The sequence below is a fragment of the Macaca thibetana genome, chromosome 16 (assembly GCF_024542745.1).
Source record: "Macaca thibetana thibetana isolate TM-01 chromosome 16, ASM2454274v1, whole genome shotgun sequence".
In the NCBI taxonomy this organism is placed as follows: Eukaryota; Metazoa; Chordata; class Mammalia; order Primates; family Cercopithecidae; genus Macaca; species Macaca thibetana.
The window spans coordinates 25,096,273-25,106,617 of NC_065593.1; the positions used below are offsets into that span (position 1 = coordinate 25,096,273).

A 10,345-nucleotide genomic window follows, 5' to 3' on the forward strand; every position below is an offset into this window, starting at 1 on the left:
TCTTTGGTTAAACTGATTCCTGAGTATTTTGTTTATTCTTTTTGACGCCATTATAAATGAAATTGTTTTCTTAATTTCATTTCTGGATTGTTCTTTGCTAGTGTATATAAACACAATTAATTTTTGCAGTTGCTTTTATATCTGGCAACCTTACTGAACTTGTTTATTAGTTTTAATAGGTTTATAATGGATTCCTTAAGATTTTCTATATGTAAAAGTAAATCATGTCATCTACAAATAGAGATAGTCTTCTTTCTTTCTTTCCTATCTTGATGGCTTTCTTTTTTTCTTATCTGATTGACCTGACTGGAATATCCAGCACAATGTTTAATAGAAAGTGAACATTCTGGCCAGGCACGGTGGCTCACACCTGTAATCCCAGCACTTTGGGAGGCTGAGGCAGGTGGATCACGAGGTCAGGAGATCGAGGCCATCCTGGCCAACATGGTAAAACCCTGTCTCTACTAAAAATACAAAAATTAGCCAAGTGTGGTGGCATGGGCCTGTAGTCCCAGCTACTCAGGAGGCTGAGGCAGGAGAATCGCTTGAACCGGGGAGGTGGTGGTTGCAGTGAGCTGAGATTACGTCACTGCACTTGTGACAGAGCAAGACTCCATCTCAAACAAACAAACAAACAAAAAACAAAGAAAGTGAACATGCTTGGTTTGTTCCTGATTTTAAGGGAGGTTTCAATCTTTCACCATTAAGCATTATATTAACTGTGCATTATATGAATATTTTAATGAAACTGCTTTTGAGCTACTTGTCCATTTTTCTTAAATTGGAAACATGATGCACTGTGATAGTAATAATTAAAATGAAAATTTAATCATTGTCCAGTCAGAGTTTCTAGTTGGAAGTAACAGAAACTGACTTTAGCTTATTTAAGCACGAAAGAAATTTACTAATGACATACTGTGGAGGAGGAGAGAGAAATAGGTTCAGTGAAGGATTAGAACAAGAAGGTCCCAGGAGCAACCAAGACCACAGGCTAAACTTTTACCATAAACCCACCCAGGAAAGCCATTACTGATGAGCCACTAAATGCCACAGCTTGGAATGGGGGCCCCAAAACACTGAATACTGCTCCATTGTAGAAACTCAAGTTGCCCCTAGAAACGGATGTTTCTGCCACCACTGCCACCACTAGGCACCATAACCAATTCCTGATTCTTCGTGTCTCTTGCTCTCAATTGGAGTTGGAGGAAGAAGAGTGCAGATGTATTTTCACCCTTGTCTTTCTTACCCTTTGATCTTCTCAGTGATGAGGAGGTATAGAGATCTATCATTAAGAGGCCACCTTTAGAACAAGCCTAGGGCAGTTTAAGTATGCAGCAGTGTAGTTGGAAGGAGGTCTTGTGCTGAAGTTGTGTTTAAGAGTTAACACACTGCTTTTCCTTAAATTGTATATTTATTTAGGGTGACTACATTAGTATGTTTTCATGCTGCTGATAAAGACATACCCGATACTGGGAAGAAAAAGAGGTTTAATTGGACTTACAGTTCCACATAACTGGGGAGGCCTCAGAATTATGGTGGGAGGCAAAAGGCACTTCTTACATGGTGGCAGCAAGAGAAAATGAGGAGGAAGCAAAATCGGAAACCCCTGATAAACCCATCAGATCTTGTGAGACTTATTCACTATTACGAGACTAGCAGGGGAAAGACTGGCCCCCATGATTCAATTACCTCCCACTGGACCCCTCCCCCAACACATGGGAATTCTGGGAGATTTAAATTTAAATTGAGATTTGGGTGGGGGCACAGCCAAACCATATCAGTGGCTTTGGACAAACTAATGGAAATTCTATAGGGGCTGATGACTGTAGCACCTTTCCACACCAAGCATAATTCAGATATACTAAGGTTCAGATCCTAGCGGAACCACTTGATTTGATTATGTGAGCTTAGGAAAATTACTTAGATTTTTCTGAGCTTCAGTTTCTTTTTCTTTTCTTTTTTCTTTTTCTTTTTCTTTTTTCTTTTCTTTTCTTTTGAGATAGAGTCTTGCTGTATCACCCAGACTGGAGTGCAGTGGGGCGATCTTGGCTCACTGAAACCTCCGCCTGCCGGGCTCAAGTGATTCTCCTGCCTTAGCCTCCCGAGTAGCTGGGATTACAGGCACCTGCCACCATGCCCAGCTAATTTCTGTATTTTTAGTAGAGACGAGGTTTCACCATGTTGACCAGGCTGGTCTCGAATTCCTAACCTCAAGTGATCCACCTGCCTCAGCCTCCCAAAGTGCTGGGATTACAGGCATGAACCCATGCCTGGCTTCAGTTTCTTTGTCTAGAAAATGGTGACACACTTTCACAGGGTCATTGTGAGAGTAAAAGGGACAATGAACATAAGGCAAATAGGACAGCATTTGGGACATAATAAGTATTAATAATTAGTGGCTAATGTTCATATCCTCTGTCAGTCTACTTCTTGGCTACCAGGTCCTTTTCCTTGGAATCAGTCCCAGTCTCTCTTTTTTACCCTAACTTTTGAACCACCTACAGCTCCCAGTCATCTTTCATACGTCAGCTCCCAACCAGTGCAGTGTTTTTTACGTTGAGTATCTGATCCACCCCAAAGCAGCACTGCATCACATTGAACTTGGCCATGCTTTTGGCCAAAAGCTAGAGATGCTGTTGGCTGACAGGCTTAGAAATACCTCTCCAGCCCTACCATAATCAGCCATGGCAAGTTGACATGAGGCAGGCCAGAACAGCCAGGTGTTACAGGCTCTTAAGTTAGGCTGCCTAGAGTCAAACCCACTCATCTCCACCACTTATAGTTAGTGACTTTGGTGAAGTTATGTAACCTCTGTGTCTCAGTTTCATCTTCTGTAAAATGGGGCTATGAATAGTATTATTTTGTAGAGTTATGAGGATTCAATAAATTGATATATGTAAAGCATTCAGAACAATGGTAGGCAAGTAAGCTCTCTAGTCTTTGCTATTATTATTATCATTATTCAGTCTGGTACTCAAACCCAAGCACTGGAGAATGAGGGTACAAGGCAGGAAACCCGTAACTGGGAACTAAGATGCTAAAATCAAACTGCACACAGCAGAAAGACGGACTGGCTCAGGTTCAACAGTGAGCTGCCAATGTCAGTCCCTCAAAGTTCAGAAGTGGGGCCAGTCTCCAAGCCTCAAGTGTGGCTGTTACAAAGGGCTCACCTGTGCCAGTGAGAAGGCAGCAGGGGGCTGGGGGCAACCATGATATTGAGAAAAAGAGAGCATGGGCTTTATCAATGGATAAATGGGCAATGGATAACAAGGGTTTACTGGCAAAAGAGTAAAAGGATCAGAGCAATGCTTTATAACAGTGGTCTCCAAAGTGGGGTGTGTGCTAATTCCTGGAATTCATTAGGGGCTGGCTGCCCTGGGCTGCAGAAAACAAATTAGAATTTATATTTATTTATCTTTAAAATAATTAAACGTTACTGATACCCAGTGTATCAAGTGATGCTGGAAGCCACATTTGTCTGAACATGAGTCAAGTGTTATAAATGGTAAGAGAGATCTCCCAAGAGGAATTTGTGTGCTGCAGGGTGTCATTAGGCTATTTTTATTAAAAAAACAAAAAACAAAAAAACAAGACCTTCAAACTTTAGATAGGAGAATCTTGGGTGGCGGGTTAGCTCAGTTGGTTAGAGCCCGATGTTAATAAATCACAGAATCTTTATAATACTGTAAAGTGAGTTGAAGAGTGACCATCAGAATCAATTGTATCAAACAGGATTATGGGCCATTGTGGGGTAAAGGACTTAAAAGAATTGTCAATTTAAAAAGATGAACTGTGAACTGCACAATATTTCTCTTACAAAAAGACTAGTGTTCAAAAATTGCTGACCTTTTCCGTTATGACAAATGAATTTCAAAACTGTGCTACCAGGAGATATTACAATAATCAATCAACTAATTAATAATAATAATACAATTAAAATAATAAAGACATTTAATTAGGATCTTTAAGGAAAAAATGGTGTTTAACAGTGAATGAAAAGTCACTGTTTTGGGGGGCCAAGGCAGGAGGATCGCCTGAGTCCAGGAGTTTGAGACCAGCCCAGGCAACATAGTAAGAACTCATCTCTACAAAAAAATTAAAAATTAGCTGGGCCTGGTGTTATGCGCCTGTAGTCCCAGTTACTTAGGAAGCTGAGGCAGGAGGATCACTTGAGCCCAGGAGTTTGAGGTTACAGTGTGAGTGCAGCAGCCGAGCTACGATCACACACAGCTCCAGCTATGATCGGGCTACTGCACTCCAGCCTGGGTGACAGAGAGAGTTTGTCTCAAGAAGTAAAGAAAAGAATAGAAAAGTAACGGCTCCTGCACTCCAGCCTGGGCGACACAGCAAGACTCCGTCTCAAAAAAAAAAAAAAAAAAAAAAGAAAAGTAACGGCTCTTGCAAAGAAACTCTTTTTTGTTAAGAAACCACTTTGAAAATGGATGCCTGGAAGTCAAATTGTCTCTGTTTGCAGATGACATGATTGTATATTTAGAAAACCCCATCGTCTCAGCCCAAAATCTCCTTAAGCTGATAAGCAACTTCAGCAAATCACAGGCGTTCCTATACACCAATAACAGACAGAGAGCCAAATCATGAGTGAGCTCCCATTCACAATCACTACAATGTTTTTTTACTCCTGAAAATGATATAACTTTATCATTACTTATGAAACATTTATATCTGCATGCTTTACAAAAACTTGGAAACGGTCTTTTAATCTATTAATATTCCAGACATAGGTTTACAATACTTTTCAATTAGCTTGCAGAAATAACTCTTGGACATCAGTTGATTTATTGGCTGAATTTCAAAAAAACTTTGCATAGTTGCTGGATAGAAATGAATATTAGGATTTAGCAATGTGTTTGTGGTGCATTTGGCATTGTGTAAATTTGCGAATATATTTCTCAGCTATGGTGGCAATTAAAACCTATTTTCAAAATAAACTAAAGTTAGAAACATGCTTGTGAATCATTTCATCACAAATTGTTAAGCCAATTTTTTTTTAAAAACAGTGGAATTTACTCAATTATAGGGAGAACAAAAATGTTTTTGTACCTCAAATATATAAGATGAAAATTTAAATTAAAAATATTCATTTCTTCTTCATCTCCTTTTAATTTCTATACTTGTGTACATTTTATACATGTATGTTATAGGTGGACATCATTTAGAAATAATATATAATATACATGTATATTAATATATGCAATATATAAATATATAATACACATGTATATATGCAATATATACATAGTCATAGGTGGACATCGTTTAGAAATAAATAAATTGGGCTGGGCATGGTAGCTCATGCCTGTAATCCCAGCACTTTGGGAGGCCAAGGTGGGCAGATTGCTTGAGCCCAGGAGTTTGAGACCAACCTGGGCAACATGTTGAGACCCCTCCCTAAAATAAAAATACAAAAATTAGCTGAGTGTGGTGGCACATGCCTATAGTCTCAGCTACACAGGAGGCTAAGGCCGGAGGATAACCTGAACCTGGGGATGTCAAGGGTGCAATGAGCCATGATCGTGGTATTACACTCCAGCCTGGGGGACAGCGTTAGACTCGATCTCAAAAATACAATACAATAAATTAAAATGAATATACTAGAGATTCATGCTCAAGCATTTGCATTGATAGGGAGTGTTTTCAAAAGGGTTTGGAGACCACTGCTGTAGGAAGACAGGTCTGAGCCTATGTATGAGATAAAAGAAGAGAAAGAACAAAAAGATGAGAGGATAGAAGACTAGTCAGTTACTTCTGCAATACAATATTTCAGGCCGGTGTTAATAAGAGGCTGAATTAAGGTGGTGACATTTTGAATGGAAATGAACAGACTCAATGGAATGAGATAATGAGAAGACAGAAGTAATAAATGTTGACAACCAATGACGCATAGAAAGCAGGGGAGAGGGAAGTGTCAGTAACTGAATTGAGAGAAATACAAAGTTATTGAGGAACAAAACAATGAATTTTGTTTTAAACATGTTGAACTTTAGTGCCTTTGGGAACGTTAAGTGAAAGGACCTATGGACCAGTTGAAAAAAAGAAATTGGTGCTGGCTTCAGCAGCACATACACTAAAATTGGAATGATACAGAAATTATCATGGCCCCTGTACAGGGATGACATGCAAATTCGTGAAGCCTTTTGTGTGTGTGTGTGTGTTTTTAAAGATGACAATGGCTAAAACTTCCTTTTTAGAGTTCATATGTTTTGCAATCTAACGTCCATTACCGTAAAGATAACATGCCTTCATGGAAACCAACAGCTTTGACTTCTTAAAATATGAATACCTTTTGGAGGCATCCACAACTTGCTTTTCCCCTCAGGACTTCCAACTGTAGCAGAAGACAAATAAGAGAGAGAATACAGTGGATTAATATGTGGCCATTGCTTTGGGAAACTCAGGTTCCAAACCCACTCTACCATTTTGTAGCAATGAAACTCTGGAGATTTTTTTAACACTTCTAAGGTTTAGTCCCCTTATTGTTAAATGATGGCATCATAACACTTATTTTATATAGTTATTGTGAGAATTAAATGAGCAAATATATGAAAAGTGCTTATGTCCTTGCCTTGTATAGTTAAGCATTAAATAAAAAATAGTTCTAATTATTGTCTATTCACTATAACTCTTGGAAAATAAATTGACCACTATATTGTCTGTGATCTTAGCCTACTGTATCCTATTCTACATATTCACATGTGTGCGCTCACACATACACCAAAAAATAAAGATCATTCACAAAGTTTTTAGTATCTGAGACCTAGACTGAGAAAGAATATTAAAATTCTCATATTTGGATCAAAACTGTAATAATATTATCCTTACATCTACATAGAATTTTTCAGTCACAGATATTATATACATTCATAAAGCACAACAGAAATCCACCATATTTATACTTGGTGTCTTTTAGGCAGAGAGCAGAGCAAAGTGGAGAATAATATTCATAGAAAAAAGTATACTTTCCTGAAATGAAGAACAGAAGCTACAGATTTAAAAGATACACTGTGTTGTAGTAAAAAACAGCACAGAGGAATAGAAATGTGACACAGCTACATGAAGTGACTAAACTCATGAACTAAGTGAATAATCTTATGGGTATCTAGGCAGAAAACACAAGCCACTTATAATAGGAAGATGTAAACCTGAGCTCAAACTCATTGACAATAATAGTCCATGCCAAAAGATGATAGAACAATGTTTACAGAGTTCTAAGGAGAAACGAGTGTGACCCAAGAATTTTATACCCAGCTAAATTTCCACTTGTGTATAAGGTCATCAAAAAATAGTCTCAAATGACAAAGGCTTACTTCAGGTAAAACATATATAAACACTGGTTGAAAAAGCTACCTGATGATAAAGTCTAGCCAATTAAGACATTTCTAGGCTGGGTGCGGTGGCTCAAGCGTGTAATCCTAGCACTTTGGGGGGCCAAGGTGGGCAGATCACCTAAGGTCAGGAGTTCGTGACCAGCCTGGCCAACGTAGGTGAAACCCCGTCTCTATTAAAATACAAAAATTAACTGGGTGCAGTGGCACGTGCCTGTAATCCCAACTACTCAGGAGGTTGAGGCAGGAGAATTGCTTGAGCCCAGGAGGTGGAGGTTGCAGTGAGCTGAGATTGTACCACTGTACTCCAGCCTGGGCAACAGAGAAAGACTCTGTCTCAAAAGAATAAAAGAAAAAAAAAAGACATTTCCGAATGAAAAACTAGAAAATGGGAAAGATTTAATAAGGCTAATCATGAAGTCTGAATCTATATAAATCTAGAAATAAGGCAAAACAATTATAGATATTACAAAACAGGACCTACATATGTGAATAAGGAAGCAGAACTGCCAAACAAAGTGAGGTGGACATCCGGGTGGTGGTGTGACCCAGTACAGGATGTCAGAGCCTAAGAGGGCATCATCCACTCCAGGGTGCAGCCCAGCATGGGGTGTCAGAATCTAAGCAGGGTACCTATGTTGGAGGGCTGCTTGAGTGCAAGGAGTGGGAGCCTGCGCAGGGTGAGACAGGTGTCCACGTATGGTAGTAGTGGTGGCTCCACGCAGAGTGTCAGAGTCTGAGCCAAATGAGGAAGGTATCCGTGCATGAGGGTGACCTGTTGATGGTATCAGAGCTCAAGCAAAATGAGAGGGGCATCCATATGGGAGCATAGGCTGGCACAGTGTGAAACCTTGAGCAGTATGTAGAGGGACTACCCATGCAGAGTGAAAAGGTTTTTTGTACTTATTTGCCATTTTTTCTGAAAGTATGTGATTTTTTAAAAAATGTGCCCTAACATAGGTTTCCCCCGATATTACAGATAATTACCTGTGGGGAAATGACATAGAAAATATATTTAAAGCATTATTTGATGTATATGTATACAGATACTAGGAGTATCACATTAATCACATGACACTGATTCCTTTCAACTGTCTTGCTTTTCTAATACATAAATAATTTTGGATGTATCATTCAGAAACTTTTTCATGCTGATTTATTAAAGCATTTTAATGCTACTTAAAGAATATGAAGTGTGGCCGGGCGCAGTGGCTCACGCCTGTAATCCCAGCACTTTGGGAGGCCGAGGCATGTGGATCACAAGATCAAGAGATCAAGACCATCCTGGCCAACATGGTGAAACCCCGTCTATGCTAAAAATACAAAAATTAGCTGCATGTGGTGGTGCACGCCTGTAGCCCAGCTACTTGGGAGGCTGAGGCAGGAGAATCGCTTGAACCCAGGAGGTGGAGGCTGCAGTGAGCTGAGATCGTGCCACTGCACTCCAGCCTGGAGACAGAGCGAGACTCCCTCTAAAAAAAAAAAGAATATGAAGTGTGACACTGGGTGCGGTGGTTCACACCTGTAACCCCAGCACTTTGAGAGGTGAAGGTAAGAGGATCACTTGAGCCAAGGAGTTTCAGGCTGCAGTGAGCTATAATCACAGCACTACACTCCAGCCTGGATGACAGAGCAATACCTTGTCTCTTTCTCTTAATTAAAAAAAAAAAAAAGCCGGGCGCGGTGGCTCAAGCCTGTAATCCCAGCACTTTGGGAGGCCGAGACGGGCGGATCACGAGGTCAGGAGATCGAGACCATCCTGGCTAACACAGTGAAACCCCGTCTCTACTAAAAAATACAAAAAATAGCCGGGCGAGGTGGCGGGCGCCTGTAGTCCCAGCTACTCTGGAGGCTGAGGCAGGAGAATGGCGTAAACCCGGGAGGCGGAGCTTGCAGTGAGCTGAGATCCGGCCACTGCACTCCAGCCTGGGCGACAGCAGGAGACTCCGTCTCAAAAAAAAAAAAAAAAAAAACAGGAAGTGGGTAGACTGCAAGTAAACCCTGAGAACTCCTAGATCACCTCAGTTTGCAACACCCATTCACTTCTTTCCTCACTGCTGCCTAAGAAGGCGCATGAAGCTTAGTCACTGTGTAGACTCCCAAAACTTTCTGGAACTTCATGCAAAGGTTAAGCCTTGGAACCAACTCTGAATTTCCTTGTGGTTTCACACTTGTCACATTTTCTTCTCACCTTGTCACCACCCACACAGACTCAGCCTCCTGGATGCGTCACGCTTGGGTGGCTTCATTTCCTGGCCCCTGGTAAGCCACAATTGCAAGAGCTATTGCTGGTGAAACTGGTGACCCATTAAAGGCACACAAATAAGAACATAAGTGCAGGGGAGCCACAAGTGCACTATCTGAATGTGTCAGGCTGAGAACACGATGTTTCCTCAGCTGTCACTCATCCTCTGGTGGAGAGGCCTCTTTGGTCTTCAGTCTTCCAGTAACTGTCTATGAAATATTTCTGCATGCTATTCATCTATACCTGAGTGCAAGCATGCTTTCAGGACAGAAGAAATGTCATATAGGTCAGAATAATGTTTCAATGGGCTCAGGATTTTTATCCCTGGTTGTCCTATCAACCCATTTTGTGCTATCTACTGGTAGTGGTTCCAAATTCTGGTCTCCAAACTGGTGATGATATGGAAATAATTTTTTCATTATTATTAATCTGTCATGAAATTTTAAAAATAAGAATAATGTAGGAGAACATTATTTCATTTGGTAAAATTTCATTTGGTCTAAATTTCATTTAGTAAAAAAGGAACTTTTTTTTTTTTTTTTTTGACATAGGGTCTCACTCTGTTGCCCAGACTGGAGTGCAATGGCGCAATCATGGCTCACTGCAGCCTCAACTTCCGGGGCTCAGGTGATTCTCCCACCCCAGCCTCCCAGGTGGCTGGGACTGTAGGCATGGGCCACCATGCCTGGCTAATTTTTTTTTTTTTTTTTTTTTTTTTTATTTTTTGTAGAAACGGTGTTTTGCCATGTTGCCCAGG

At 40.4% G+C, this 10,345-nt stretch overlaps 1 non-coding gene across 1 annotated transcript; it reads left to right on the plus strand.

Annotated features, from left to right (window-relative positions):
- The first annotated feature begins 6,061 nt into the window (after positions 1-6,061).
- On the plus strand, positions 6,062-6,165 carry LOC126939994 (U6 spliceosomal RNA). The gene has a single exon (XR_007720527.1). It is a non-coding gene; the product is annotated as a U6 spliceosomal RNA (small nuclear RNA).
- The last annotated feature ends 4,180 nt before the right edge of the window (positions 6,166-10,345 follow it).